Here is a 12,244-nt window from a genome sequence, read left to right on the forward strand (position 1 = left end):
TCTCATGACTGGAAAATTTCAGTCATGACCTACATCTGCTGTTAATTAGTAGATCTCTGCTTGTGTTTTAAAAAAATGCTGCTAAATTTGTGTTCTATGCTAAAATGAAAGCACTATACATTCTAAACCTTACAAATGCAGATATCACTTCTCTGATAAAACTGCTTTTAAGACAGATGAGTATATCAACATTCTCTAAAACTAACTTACACGATAGAAAACAGGCCTGTTAATTCAGTTTCTTTTATCAGGCATGAATAATGAAATGCATTGTTCTTGCCATGCATACAACCCCACAGCCTCCTCCTAGGATTACTAAAAATGGCATCAAGTATCACATCTGATCCAGCTACTCATGAATCTTAAAAGAGACATATATTCCGCAACTGTCTGGAAGATATCGTTTCCCAGATACAGATTTTGTATTTAGTTTATCTTAACAGCTATTGTTTATCAGACAACAATTCAGAAGGAATCACATTTTACATTGCCAGATATTTCTGAAATAAACTCAGAAATCACATAAAGAACAGGTGAAAAGGCAAAGAAAACAGAGACATCGTGGCTACCCTTAGAGCCCGAATATTTATTGAACAAATCATATTCAAATAACTGAAATACATTGGGTACTTGTAGTGAATTATTAAAGATCACATTGTTACAAAAGTCTGCATTTTCAGCAGTACGTAACTACAACTATACATAAATGTCACAACTGCTTAATATTATTTCCTGTTCTATATACAGCACAGTAGAAGTATCTAGAATACTGGAATGTGAGAAACAATCTGCAGCCAATAACACAGGCTCAGGCAAGGATCTCAGTGAAGTAGCATTTTTATTCATGATTGCAATGGTGGGCATCCTGCAAGCAGGAGCACACAGTAAAAGTGTATCATAACCTTATATCCCCTATTACCCAGTACTTGATTCCTCCCCTGTTTCCTCATTGGCTGAGTACTACAGGTTCACAACCTACTTGATGCTTATCACTGTACCATATAAGTATAATTTTATATGACCAACCCTTAATTTCTCCATTTCCCCCTTTTTTCTTCTTCTCTTGTGCCTGGAGGAGCCCGTGATTTTTTGTTTTTGCTGATTCTGCAACTGCTCGTCTTGTTTTTTCTTAGCCTTTCTCCTTATTTTGGGACAGTGGGACCTTCCACTGTCCCCTTTTCTGCTTAACAGACTCCCCACTGTTATGCCTGTACAATCACTTTTGAATATGCAAGGTTAGTGGAATTTGCCACTGCGAAAACACAACTTTGATTCTCACAGAAATTAAAATATACAAGAGGGATACAGAAAGTGGGGAAAGGAAAGCTAAGAAATCTAGGAAGTGCAGCGCATACATTAGTATTTAACAGTCAGAAGCTAAACTAGTTCAGAACAAAGCCTGTCCTGTAAAAGGAAGAGTTATATAAAAAATTAAGGTGAGCTTTCAGACTGTGTCTAGCACAACATTCCATGAGTAGATGATACCATTTAGTTTTGTGCTTTGTATTGCTTTGTATTGTTAGTTCTCTGGGAGCAAGAACAAAAACGTAAAATCCACATGTTGACAGTACTGTGGAAAGGTACCCTTTCCCTCTTTAGAAGTTCTCCTTCCAGAAATTTACTGTATTGTTCAACTATTTTATGGATTTGTAGAAGACATTAAAACTTGTCCTTTCTTTCAAAAAGGCTTTAAAGACCTGTCATGATTTTGGCTGAGATAGAGTTAATTTTAATCACAAACGCTTACACAATGCTGTATCTTGGGATGTTGATGAAAATAGTAGTGATAACACACCAATGTTTTAGTTGTTGCAGAGCAGTGCTTACACGGAGCCAAGGACTTTTCTGCTTCTCGTACTGCCCTGCAAGCAAGGAGGCTGGGGGTGCACCAGAAGCTGTGAGGGGACAGAGCCAGGACAGGTCACCCAGGCTGACAAAAATATATTCCATACCATATGACCTCTCTGATTCTCTCTCCCACCCCACCTAGGGAGAGTGAGGGAGTGTCTGTGGTACTTAGCTGTCTGCTGGGTTTAAACCACATCAAGATTCAAACAAATTTTTTTGAAAGACTGATGAAAAATTATTGCTTGCCTTTCTCCAGGTTAGGTGGATAGGAATCAGAAAGGACATTTTAAGTAAATTACAGTTTTTGTGATTGCTCCCACTATAACTGCATGTTTGTGAGTGGACCCTGATAGGGAATCAGTTCCTTGCTTGTACGCTATAAGTAGTTACTCATCTACAGCACTGAATAAGAAAGCAAGACTGAAGACACTATTAAACAAGTCAGTTCAGTCTGAGGAACAACATTCAGAAAAACAAAGAACCAACACCTTCTCAGAACATGGAAAAAAAAAATTCCATCAGAGCTACCTTGCCAAGGAGCATTAAGTCCAAAATAGCACCATTCATCAGTGTCTCAAATCCTGTGGCAGCATCACAATCACTTACCACAAGGAAACCATAAGTTTTATACTATATCTATACATATCAAAAGAGTACATGAATAAAGAATTTCAATATACAGACAATGGATGAAAATAAACTACTAGGCTTATTACATCTAAATGCGAAAAAAAGGGGAACTCAGACTCTGTAAGAAGCAATTAGGGGTGGTGGAAATAGAGATAGCATGTAGTTTACCAGTTGCACATGAGCAGTGGAGTTTGAGTAGTGAAAGACGTTTTTATGATACACATTTATTCCACTTGTATTCTCTAAAGCAAGGCTCAGAGCCCCATACTTTCTTCTTACACTTGATTTACACAGAAACAATTCCTGATATATGAAACCATGATCTCATCAAATCTATACACCATATGTAATACAAATGGAGGAATTATGACTGAAAAGAGTAGAGGTAATTGATTTGGGTGAAATGGTGTCAGTAGCCATTTACTGAAGTCAGGAATGCCACTTCAGCCTCACTTTTCTTCTTACAATTTACTTCCTTTGAGATAGGAAAATATCCCTGCAGAGAGGAAAAGTAATATTAGCTGTGCTTCTACAAAGTCTGATTGATGGGATCCTCCTTCCTTTTTCCCATCCTAAGTCTTCTAACTGTAGTTTAGATGCAAACACCTACTAAACATGGCTTTATCAACTGTAAATATTATGGCCACAGGGAGGAAAAAATGTTTAAAAACTAGGAAAGCCTTGGAACATCTGAGGAAATATCTTTACTTTGAGCTGAACAAGTGTGCCCTAGCAGCTGAAATGCACAAGACTTAAGACAACAACCCCCCTCCACAGCTGAGCTGGGGAATTCAGCCATTTGTTGCAGCTGGGGAAGACACCAATGATCCTACCAAAGCTACAGAGGAAGAAGCTATGGAGTGACAACCCTTTCCACAGGTCACCATCAACTGTACATGCTACACTGTTCCTCAAAATGATGTCTCTTGCTACCAACAAACCAAGCAATTTCTGTGTCCTTCACAAGAGCTGGGACAGCTCAGGCCTAAGACTGCACCTGCACATGTTGAATGTGCAGCTATTTTGTGATACAAATATGGATAATAACTAGCAATTATCCATTTTGCACACATGAAGCACAAAACTCAGTCACAGTGTCTCAATAACATCAATGCAAAACTCATGGCCAAAAATCTATAGATGTCATTGAGCCCCTTTGACTATATAACTCAGTACTAATGTGGTTAGCCAAAAAACTAATATTAATGATATTATCCATTAATGAATTATTTTGCCTAATTGCTTTTTAATATATCTCAAGGTCCATTTTATGGCTCCACCTGGCCTCCAACATGGAAAACATGTCTTAGTTATGAAAGACCACTTCATTATTAAGAGAACTTTTCAGAGCTTAGACCTCTCACTTTTTAAACACCTTACACTTTAAGCAACTAATGTGCACTTATTAGTAATTTTCTTATAATGCCTCACTGAAAAGAGCATTTATCCTTTTCCTATTAGCACTTTAAAGGTGCTGTAGTGTATTATCATGGTCTCTGGACAAGTAAAGAAATGGTGACTTGTTAATCAGCTGTTTGAGATAGCTTTATATTAAACATACTTAAACATTCTGTCCCATTGGCTGAAGTCTATGCCTATTTAGCAAAGCACTTAAATATATGTAACAGCTTAAACATCAGTAGGAGGCTAAAGATTAAATGTGTGACTACAATACTTTGCTGATGATATGTCACAATGGGATCTTAAAATAATTGTGTTTAACTAGTGTGGTGGCAAAATTATTAATATTTAAGTTTTGAGAGGTCTGGGTAAGAAGTTTAATCTAACAAAAGGAACATTCCTTTTGGGTAAAAGCTAGCAGTCAGTGATTTTTTTCCAACCTCCACTACTGAGCTAAGATAATACTGGATGTGCCACTACTACAGTCTCCACCAAGAGCCATCTCTCCATATTCTCTTTGATCATATTCCATTGATTCTCCTGGAGAAGCTGGCAGCCCATGGCTTGAACAGTTACACTCTTTGATGGGTTAAAAACTAGCTGGATGGCCAGGCCCAGAGAGTGGTGGTGAACGGAGTAAAATCTAGCTGGTGAGCAGTCACAAGTGGTGTTCCCCAGGGGTCGGTGTTGGGCCCCATCCTCTTTAATACCCTTTACCGATGATTTGGACAAGGGAATTGAATGCACCCTCAGTTAGTTTGCAGACGACACCAAGTTGGGGGGAAATGTCAGTCTGCCAGAGGGTAGAAAGGCCCTGCAGAGGGACCTGGACAGGTTGGATCAAAGGGCAGAGGCCAATGGGATGAGGTTCAACATGGCTAAGTGCCAGGTCCTGCACTTTGGCCACCTCAACCCCATGCAATGCTATGGGCTTGGGACAGAGTGGCTGGAAAGCTGTGCAGAGGAAAAGGATCTGGGGGTGTTGGTAGATGCTCGCCTGAACATGAGCCAGAAGTGTGCCCAGGTGGCCAAGAAGGCCAATGGCATCCTGGCTAGTATCAGGAATAGTGTAGCCAGCAGGACCAGGGAGGGGATCGTCCCCCTGTACCCTGCTCTTATGAGGACACACCTTGAGTACTGTGTTCACTTTTGGGCCCCTCACTACAAGAAGGACATCGAGGCCCTGGAGTGTGTCCAGAGAAGGGCTACAAAGCTGGTGAAGGTCCTGGAACACAAGTCCTATGAGGAGCGGCTGTGGGAACTGGGGTTGTTTGGTCTGGAGGAGGCTCAGGGGAGACGTTATTGCTCTCTACAACTACCTGAAAAGCAGTTGTGGGGAGCTGGGAGTCAGCCTCTTCTTGCAGATAACCACCGATAGGACAAGAGGGAATGTCCTCAACTTGCACCAGAGGAGGTTCAGGTTGGAAATTCAGAGACATTTTTTCAGAAAGAGTGGTTAGGCATTGGGACGGGTTCCCCAGAGAGGTGGTGGAATAACTGTCCCTGGGAGTGTTTAAGGAGTTGCTGGATCTTGTACTTAGGGACATGTTTTAGTGGATAATATTGGTGGTAGGGGGATGATTGGACTAGATGATCTTGGAGGTCTTTTCCAACCTTAAAGATTCTATTATTCTATACTGTCAGTTGTGGCAGTTAAGCTACTTAGGGAGTCCATCTCTCCCAGGCATGGGTACTTGGCTTTATTAACATAAATGATTGTCTGGAGTCTATTCTTCTCAAGGATGGATACCTGGTTTTGTTAACATAGAAATTATTTTTCCTCACTTCTTTCATTTCTTTGAAACAGTATATAAGTTGCGTCACTGCAATCATATGGCAGAGAATGGGGGAGCAGATAGGGAGTTGCTGTCTGAATGTTCTCACTATGATCATAGTTAATAAAGCTTCAGTCTGACGTCTTAAATGTAAACAATGACAGTACTGCCATATGTTAATTTAAAAATAATCATGCTCACACAAGTCTGTAAATCTGATACACACAAATATTGCACAGCTATGAATTTTAGAACTTCCTTTATAAAGTGTGGGAAATATAACATTATCCAGATGGAGTAGCAAAGTTTTGTTAACAGGGTTTTGTTAGCAGTCTAGATAGTAACTGAAATTTAATCAAAGGAGTTTTCCGTGTACTCTCCTTTTCTTACCTGCCTTTATTATTTTTTGGGGGGGGCAGATTTTGAGTCATTAATGAACAATATGAGAATAAAACACACACGTTCTATGGTTCTGAGTAACTGTTTTATTTTCCTTCTCAAATTCCACGTCCAGTTCAGGGTTTATGAAAACAGTTACGGTAACAGAGCAAAACCTTATCAACCTTGTATGATATGCCACATCTTCTGCATTTATGTTAACATTATACTTACTCCCTGTCAATCTCAAATGAAGACTGCTGTCTTTGTATGTTTATTACTCAAGTAGAAACAAACAACTTAAAAAAGTGAAAGGGAAAGAAAGAAAAGAAGAAGAAGAAAGAGAAAGAAAGAGAAAGAGAAAGAGAAAGAGAAAGAGAAAGAGAAAGAGAAAGAGAAAGAGAAAGAGAAAGAGAAAGAGAAAGAGAAAGAGAAAGAGAAAGAGAAAGAGAAAGAGAAAGAGAAAGAGAAAGAGAGAATCCCCCCTTTCCTCACACTGCATTATCATTGACTTTTTCCTCTATATTGCTATGTAAAAAATACCAAAATCAAGTATTCAAAATTGAGATGTCAAGTTTGTAAAATCATGAGACAGGCTTACAAAACATGAACCTTTAAAAATTCCTATGTTTACTTTCTGGCATGTGAGCCAGAAAGACTCCCGGTTTTCTGCAAGCTTGAAGGCTACCACATCATTTTTAAATGAAAGCTGAAATCCTCGCTTAACTGCTTGGCTCAAGGAGTCAAGGCTTTAAGAAAAATCAATATCATTAAACTTGTGATGAAATTGTGAATGCTGGCTACTCTTTTGAAGTAAACATAAGATAAATCTAATGAACTTTCACAGTGTTGTGGGTTTTTTAAAGAAATTTGCATACTAATAAATTGTTTATTAGATTAAAGAAATTACATACCTTTATCTTTGGAAATCCCCCATTTCTTGGGCTGGTTGGAAAGAGTTTCTGGCTAACCCAAATTGTTAAGCTTGGTTGATAAATCTGTAGTGACATAAATACATATGATTTCTTACTAACAAAAAGGAGATCCATTAAATACAGTCAAATGATATTCATATGACAGACTACATTACTGAAACCAAGTCTAATGTCAGTTGAGTTTGGCCCAGAGACCTAGAGCTGTGTTGAATTCTGATTTTTGGGTAGACCTGTGTGGAGCCAGGATTTGGACTTGATGATCCTTGTATGTCCCTTCCAGCTTGGGATATTCTATGATTCTATGACTTTATGCTCAGTACAAATTTTTTGAGTACCCATGGCAACAGGATCTGTCCCTGGAATATTTCAACTATACTGTATATGACAATCTGAACTCAATAGCATAGGATGTACTTTTTAAATTACTTTTAGAATCTCTTTAAGAAAATCTGTAATATGGCAGGATTTACACATATAAAAGGATGTCTGGTACTATTAAACTTATTTAGGATTTTGTGAGACCACATACATGCCCCCTCTCTTCTGCCTCCAACTCCTGTAACACAAAATCCCTGGTAAAGAATATTAGACTAATGTTTTATTTAGGATCTGGAGGAAGAAAAACTAGAATGAACAACTCCCACAATACATTCCTGTATTACAGCTCTGCACAGCACCACTAGCAGCAATACCTCACTGGCAAGACTAATGAAGATTATTATCTTTGCTGATGACTGCAAGAGACAAGACGAATGCACCTTTGATAATCCTTTCAAAATGAACTGTGAACTGGACCTTGCTACTTTCTGAGGTCATTGAACATAGCTATAATCCTGTGCTAGCACCTTATTTTTAGATATGAAAGGAATTGCAACACATAAAGGACATGATAAAATAGCTGGCAGCAGGATTAAATGGTTATGGTATTGGCCTATGACTCTTTTGTGTCAAAACTTGCTATTCAACCATAGGAGAGATGATTTGGGTGGACACATTCTACTGCGACACTAAGAGAAGAGCCCACTTTCCCTAGGCATGCTCTGCAATCAAGAGAGACTTATCCATCAGAAAAATGGGTAAGATCCAAAGCAGGCCACTGGCTACAGTGGAAACCTATAGTGAATAAATGCCAGTTACAAAAATCTGAGCTGCAGACCTCCTGCACTTCAGTTTCTCAACTTTAGGATGGGAATTGGTGCATTTCTCCATCTCACTCTCATTAAACACAGTGCATATACAACACAAGTTGTATATGACACTGAAGAGCTTAAATTTATTTTCCTGCTAGGTCTGCCTACTAGGTCTTTGGTTTGTGAATTAAACTTTCTGCACAGTGGCTGAATGTCAAACTGTTGCGAGCTGAACTACCTTGCACCCTTCAAACTTGTTTGTACTTTGGGACTCAAAATTTACCGTGTCACTTAAATTTCTGATTAACCGGCTTTTATTCATGTACTTGCCATTGTATCTACACTGAAACCAGAGAAATGTTTTCATTTTCATGAAGTTGTATGTTGACAATTGCTAGTCATAAAAGGTCAGTGAAGAAGGAGGGGGAGGAGGTGCTCCAGGTACCAGAGCAGAGATTCCCCTGCAGCCTGTGGAAAGGACCATGGTGGAGCAGGTTATAGCCCTGCAGCCTATGGAAGACCACACCAGAACAGATATCCATGCTGCAGCCCAGGGATGACCCCATGCCACAGCAGGTATGTATGCCCTGAAGGAAAGCTGCAGCCCATGGAGAGCCCATGCTGCAGTAGGCTCCTGGCAGTCAATGGAGAGGAGCCCACACTGGATCTGTGCATTCCTGAAGGACCCCAGTGGAAAGGACTCATGCTGGAGCAGTTCTTGAAAAACTGCAGTCTGTGGGAAAGACCAACGCTGGAGCATTTTGTGAAGGACTTTATCCCATGGGAAGGACCCAATGCTGGAGCAGGGGAAAAGTGCGAGGAGGAAGGAGCAGCAGAGACAAAGATTATAAACTGACCCCAACCCCCATTCCCCAGCCCCCTGCGCTGCTATCTTCCCCAAGCAGAGTTTGTTTTGCCCATGATGGTAATTGGTGAGGAGGGGGAATGAGAGAACAGCTTGGTGGGCATCTGGCAGCTAGCCAAGGTCAACCCACCACACAGTTAAATCATTCTGATAAAAAACTAATTCTTTTTAAGCAAATTTGGAAGAAAAGCTTGTGCTAGGATCAATGCTGTGATGGTTTCATATTAATGGGCAGCTAAGCTCCACCATGCCACTCTCTCACTCCCCCTCCTCAAAAGGACGGGGAGAAAATATGATGAAAAAAGGCTGATGGATTAAGATAAGGACAGGGAGATCACTCAACAATTACTGTCACAGGCAAAACAGACTGAGCATAGGGAGATTAATGTAATTTATTGCCTACTGATAACAGACTAGAGCAGTGAGAAACTAAAAACAAACCGAAAACAAACTAAAAACACCTTACCCCCATCTACCCTCTTCTACCTCCTCCCCCCACTCCCCCCTGCTCTGCAGTGCAGGAGGGTGGGGAATGGGGATTGCAGTCAGTCCTTTGTCTCTGACATTCACAGAATCACAGAATCACAGAATTTCTAGGTTGGAAGAGACCTCAAGATCATCGAGTCCAACCTCTAACCAAACACAAACAGTCCCCATTAAACCATATCCCTAAGCTCTACATCTAAACGTCTTTTAAAGACCTCCAGGGATGGTGACTCCACCACTTCCCTGGGCAGCCTGTTCCAATGTCTAACAACCCTTTCGGTAAAGAAGTTTTTCCTAACATCTAACCTAAAACTCCCCTGGCGCAACTTTAGCCCATTCCCCCTCGTCCTGTCACCAGGCACGTGGGAGAATAGACCAACCCCCACCTCACTACAGCCTCCTTTGAGGTATCTGTAAAGAGCAATAAGGTCGCCCCTGAGCCTCCTTTTCTCCAGGCTGAACAAGCCCAGCTCCCTCAGCCGCTCCTCGTAGGACTTGTTCTCCAGGCCCCTCACCAGCTTCGTCGCCCTTCTCTGGACCCGCTCAAGCACCTCCATGTCCTTCTTGTAGCAAGGGGCCCAAAACCGAACACAGTACTCGAGGTGCAGCCTTACCAGAGCCGAGTACAGGGGAACGATCACCTAGCCCTGCTGGTCAGACTGTTTCTGATACAAGCCAGGATGCTCTTGGCCTTCTTGGCCACCTGAGCACACTGCTGGCTCATATTCAGCCGACTATCCACCATCACTCCCAGGTCCTTCTCTGCCTGGCAGCTCTCCAACCACTCATCTCCCAGCCTGTAGCTCTGCTTGGGGTTATTGCGCCCCAGGTGCAGGACCCGGCACTTGGCCTTGTTAAACTTCATGCAGTTGACCTCAGCCCATCGGTGCAGCCTATCCAGATCCTCCTGCAGAGCTTTCCTACCCTCAAGCAGATCGACACACGCACCTAGCTTGGTGTCATCTGCAAACTTACTGAGGGTGCACTCAATGCCCTCGTCCAGATCATCGATGAAGATATTAAAGAGGACCGGCCCCAGCACCGAGCCCTGGGGAATGCCACTAGTGACCGGCCTCCAACTGGACTTGACTCCATTTACCATGACTCTTTGGGCCCGGCCATCCAGCCAGTTTCCAACCCAACGAATTCCTTCTTCATCATGCTCTTCCCCTGCTCCAGTGTGAGGTGCCTCCCACAGGATGAAGTCCTTCCCAAACTGTTCTAACAAGGGTCCTTCCCAGACTGCAGCTCTTCAATAACTGCTCCAATATGGGTCTGTACCATGGAGTGCAGTCCTTCCTGCTCCAGAATGGGACCCCCATGAGCAGCAGCTCCTGCCAGACCACCTGCTCCACTGTGAGCTCCTCCATAGGCTGCAACATGGATATTTGTTCTGGTGTGGTCCTCCATGGGCTGCAGGGGGACAGCCTGCTCCACCATGGTCCCCTCCACAGGCTGCAGGGGAACTTATGCTTAAGCGCCTGGAGCACCTCCTCCCCCTCCTTCTTCACTGACTTTGGTGTCTGCAGGGTTGTTTCTCTCAATATTTTTTCACTCTTCTGTCCAAGCTGATATTGAGCAGACTTTTTTTTCTTTATTAAATATGTTCTCACAGAGGCACAGTGTCGCTCTTTCACTCAGCTTTGGCCAGCAGTGGGTTCCTTTTGGAGCTGGCTGGAACCGGCCCTTAACTAACATGAGGCAGATTCTGGTCTCTTCTCACAGAGCCCCCCAATGCAGCCTCCCTGCTACCAAAACCTCATCAGGTAAACACAATATAAATGCACGTTTTCTCATTAACTTAGTGGAAGAAGTATACCAGAGTTCCCATATGCCATACTTTACTTTTAGCATAGTAAGAGGAATGTTGTGAAACTGCATGATTAACACCCACTTTGCTCCAATCCATGTGTAAGATTTAATAATAGCAACTGTCAGCTGAATAGTTGCTGCTTCTCAGAGTTGAATTGGATGGCAATCTCCTCTCGATCAGTGTTTAACTTCTGAATCTTCTGAATCCAGCTAGCAAACGTGATGCCCATCTACAAGAAGGGCCGGAGGGCAGACCTAGGAAACTATAGGCCTGTCAGTTTGGTAGAAATCTATGAAATTGAGAACTCTGTGAATTTGGTAGAACTCTCACGAAATGGTAGAGTTCTCCATTCTTGGAGAACCCAGGAAGGGGACCAGTAAAACCGCAGTCTTGGACGTCCGGAGGGCTGACATTGAGCTGTTCAGGACACTGGTTGGCAGAGTCCCTTGGAAGGTGGTTCTGAAGGGCAGAGGAGTCCAGGAAGGCTAGGCACTCTTCAAGAAGGTAATCTTAATGGCGCAGGAGCGGTCTATTCCCACGTGCCCAAAGACGAGCCGGCGTGGAAGAAGACCGGCCTGGCTGAGAATTGTGGCTTGAGTTTAGGAGAAAAAAGAGGGTTTACAATCTTTGGAAAAGAGGGAGGGCCACTCGGGAGGACTATGAGGATGTTGCGAGGCTGTGCAGGGACAAAATTAGAAAGGCCAAAGCTCATCTGGAGCTCAATCTGGCTACTGCCGTTAAAAACAACAAAAAATGTTTTTACAAATACATCAACGCAAAACGGAGGACTAAGGAGAATCTCCATCCTTTACTGGATGTGGGGGGCAACAGTTACAAAAGATGAGGAAAAGGCGGAGGTGTTTAATGCCTTCTTTGCCTCAGTCTTTAGCGGCAAAACCAGTTGCTCTCTGGATACCCAGTACCCTGAGCTGGTGGAAGGGGATGGGGAGCAGAATGTGGCCCTCACTATCCATGAGGAAATG

General features: G+C 42.4%; 1 pseudogene; it reads right to left on the reverse strand.

Moving 5' to 3' along the window:
* Positions 1 to 566: 566 nt before the first annotated feature.
* Positions 567 to 12,244, reverse strand: part of LOC137846790 (neuronal regeneration-related protein-like) — a 33,165-nt pseudogene continuing 21,487 nt past the window's right edge.

This window comes from Anas acuta, chromosome W, assembly GCF_963932015.1.
Source record: "Anas acuta chromosome W, bAnaAcu1.1, whole genome shotgun sequence".
NCBI lineage: Eukaryota > Metazoa > Chordata > Aves > Anseriformes > Anatidae > Anas > Anas acuta.